The following is a 4015-nucleotide window of genomic DNA, read 5'->3' as shown; positions in this document are numbered from 1 at the left end:
TCTGTTAATAATTTAGTATATACACAAAATAATATTCAAACTTTTAATACTTATTTAAATAGACAAATAAAATAATCACTCAACCAATCTAAATTAGTTAATTTATCAGTATCCTTAATTCTCCTAAATAAAGCTGAAATTTTCCTTGTATACAGAAAGCCCAAGGGAAAAAAAAGAAAGTAGAAAAAGAAAGAAAAATGGGTACCACAAATTCAATTGACAATTAATGAGTGGCCACATTATATTGGGGCATGGCACTTTAAAGCCTAGCTAGCTAGCTATAGATTATGAAAGGGATACACGTACAATAAATATATACATATAGAGCAATAGGCCAATAGCACATTTTTAATTTTGGTTTGCATTGGTACACCTCTTTAAAGTCATCCTAAACCTAAAGTGAGCAATTAAAGAAAATTCCCTTATCATAATTTAATACCAACAAAGAATTAAGAGAATTGAGTGGTCCCCTTGAAACCCCAAAATTAAATTGAGAATTAATACAGTAAGTAAACCTGTCAAGATATGGACTTAGCAAGCAATAGCCTCCCCACACCTTCATCACCACCACATCACACAATTAACCCCATTAATTAATAATAATGTCTTTGATTCTTTCGTAATTGAGAAAAATTTAAAATAGCTCTGACAATTATCTTGAAAGACAATGAGATCTTTGACAAAAAAAAAAAAAAATTCAACCCGATTTCTGATAATTATTTCGAAAGAATAACGAGGTTCCTCTGCCAAAAAAAAGTCAATGTTATTTTTTTTTGCACAGAAGCTAATCAATCCCAAAAAAAATATCAAAAGTCGGATTGGATGTTTTTTTTTTCTTGGGACTTCGTTGTCCTTTCGAGATAATTGTCAGGGATCGGGTGGGGTATTCACTCTTCATAATATTTATTGCTATTTTTTTTTTTGGGATGTAAGAAAACAATCATTCCCTTGTGTATCATTTTCAATTCTTAGAGGATGTGGACCATCCAGTTGTGTCCATCTAAGAAGAGCATTAAGAAGAGAATGAAATATTCTTCTATAGAGAGAGACTTTCTATGTAAAAATCATGATGGGAATGAATGAGAGATTTGGAAAGGCAAATAATCCACCCCCTTCCAACGTGTTTACTTTCGGTCAATGTTTGGACCCACGTAAGCATGGCCATTGCCCAACATATCTTATAGGAAGAGTTTGAGGTATACCGAAAATATTGATATTTCAGTTGTTTTAACTATTGATCTAAATTATAAAAAATATATATAATATATATTAATTAAAATCAATGGTTAAAATAATTAGAACACTAATATTCTTAAATACACCTGATAATTTTTCTATCTTATATATAATGCAAATTTATTTAACATATTATTTTCAATATAGGAGGAAAAATAAAGAGAAGATATTACAAATATATCCTAGATTCTAAAATTTAATTAAAACTTAGAGTATATAGTAAGTCATAGAAGTTTTTATAAGTTCTCCGGTTGAAAAGAGAGATAGACCAGAAAAAATGAGAAGTAATTTGTTTACAGAAATATTTTTTCTAAAGAAAATTAATAAAAAATAGTAAGAATTTGTTTTATTTAATATTTGTGGTGATAATTAATGAATGATAAATAAGACATTACCGTTTTGTTTATTTTTTTTATTGTATTACAGAGTGATATAGGGGGATTTTATATTAGTTGTAACCACTTTCTTAAAATATCTTTAATTAACACTTAGTTTAATAAAAAAAAATTAAGAAAGATTCTACTATCTTTTATATCTTCCCATAAATTCATGTGGTTTGATTGCCAACTTAAATTTGCTCTTGAATTTTTTGAAGGTTGCTGCTAACAAGGATTTTATAAGTATGTCATCAATTTGCTTAGTGAAAAGAATGTGTGTCACAGCAACTAATTATTTAATCACTCATTCTCTTACAAAGTAGAGATTTAATTCAAAATACTTAGTTCTTTGAGGTAGAATTGAGTTGTAAGCCAGCAACATTACAGACCTATTTTCGTAGAATATAGTAGGAGAAATTGTGCATAGATATTTTATTTCATGTAGCAAATTATGGATCCATATTAATTATGAAAAAACAGCAATAAGAGCCCGAAATTCTGGCATTAAATGTATGTTTTTTCATGTAAAGTTGTCTAAATCCTTTTAGGGTGAAACAATAAGAAATGCGGTATATTTGATCAATCTTTTTCTTTTAATTCCACTAAATGGTGATGTTCGAAAAAGTTTAGAGAGGAAAATATGTCTCTTATAGTCACTTGGGAGTGTTCAACTGTAGGGCTTTTGTTCATATTTTAAGAGATGAAATGTCCAATAAACTTGATGGAAAGTCAGAGCAGTGTATCTTCATGGGTTAGAGTCACGAAGACTTTGATTACAGATTATAGGATCCGGTGAGTAAGAAAATAATTAGAAGGCGAGATTCAATTTTTCTTAAAGACCAAACTATTGAAGATATTGAGAAAATAGATAAGCCAACAATAACTGTTAGACATTCTGCTGCTGATGAACCAAATCTTTTTACTAGACCTCCTGTTGATGGAGGAGATATACAAGTTGATAATATAACATCCTGAGTTTTTGAAAATTAAATAATGAGTTATTTATGATTTAGTATATTTGTTGAGAATTTTATTTTAAAAAATTATTTTATTAAAAGTAAAGCCGTCCCGCCGCCAACATCGCGTCCTACCATTGTCGGTGACCTTCTATAGCCGTCGCCATTGAGGGAGTCACTACCGCCGAATCCTGGCTGTTGCTGCTTCCACTCCACGTGAAAGGAAAAAAAGCAATGAGACAGAGCACGACAGAGAGGGAAAAAAAAGGGGGGTTGTAGTTGTCGCCGCAGGAGGGATGTCTCGCCGCCACTGTGCCCCGTCGCCGTCGAGTACAACGTCGTTGAAACCGGGCCAGATTCACCATTAACACCACCTTGACACTATTTTGGTTTTTGTTTCTTCCTTTCTTGAATTTGTTCCATTATTCTGTTTTTGTTGGTGTCTTTGCCGCCTTAACCAATCTGAATGTTGCTACTACCGCTAGGACGGATGTCTTGGTCTTTGATTTTTGTTCTTTGCCACTCCATCGTTCTATTTTTCCATAGCTGCTGGCATCGCCGTATCTCTGTCACTGGGAGCCAACACTAGAGCTGTTGCTAATAGTTTTGGTCTGACATTTTCTATGATTTGAGTTCATTTACACGTTTTATTCTCACTGTCATGCTTGTTTTGAATTGATTCTGGTATATGCCTTGTCTTGAATTTCCAGGGCTGCATTTGCTTTTAATTCCTATCCAATTTGAATTCTCTATTCTGCTGCAACCATCATTATCGCCGTGGGATTGACGCTGCTGCTGTTTTGGTTGTTGCCGCTGCCATTCCAGTTGCGTTAGAATTACCGCTGTTACCATGAATTAAAAGGAAAGGGAGTTGTCACGATTAATCTATGCAAATTTGGCTAATTGAGGTAGGGAGTTTCATTTTAAAATTAAGGATTTTGATTTAAGAATGCCTATAAAGCCTATTGAATAATTGCAAATATTTTATAATGATTTAGAAAGATTAATTGATGAGTTTGATTTCGATTTGTGACTAAAATTATGAATGATTTGAGTATAGTTATGTATGGTAGTTGATGGGATGATTATTGTAATAATTTGGTTGAAAATTCTGATTTTGATTCATTATGTGAAATTGGTTGAGAAATGATTGGTGAATTGTTGTGAATGACAGAACCCTTAAGGGTGGTTAAGTCCTATTTTTAGGGGAGGTTATGTCCAAAATTTTATAAACATATAGGATTTAGCTAATTTGAATTGTGTAAATTGTACCTAGGATGTATGATTAATAAATTGGATATTCGATAGCTAAAAATAAATGCTTATGGTATTTTAAAGTGGTTTGAATTAAATTCGTTAAAGTAATAAAAATGACGTGAATATTTTATTTTTATTAAAGATTAAGATTTGAAGTAAAAAAGACTTAAGAAGAATAAAGAAAAGTTT

Source organism: Arachis ipaensis, chromosome B07 (assembly GCF_000816755.2).
Source record: "Arachis ipaensis cultivar K30076 chromosome B07, Araip1.1, whole genome shotgun sequence".
NCBI classification, from domain to species: domain Eukaryota; kingdom Viridiplantae; phylum Streptophyta; class Magnoliopsida; order Fabales; family Fabaceae; genus Arachis; species Arachis ipaensis.
This window is presented reverse-complemented; position numbering follows the sequence as displayed.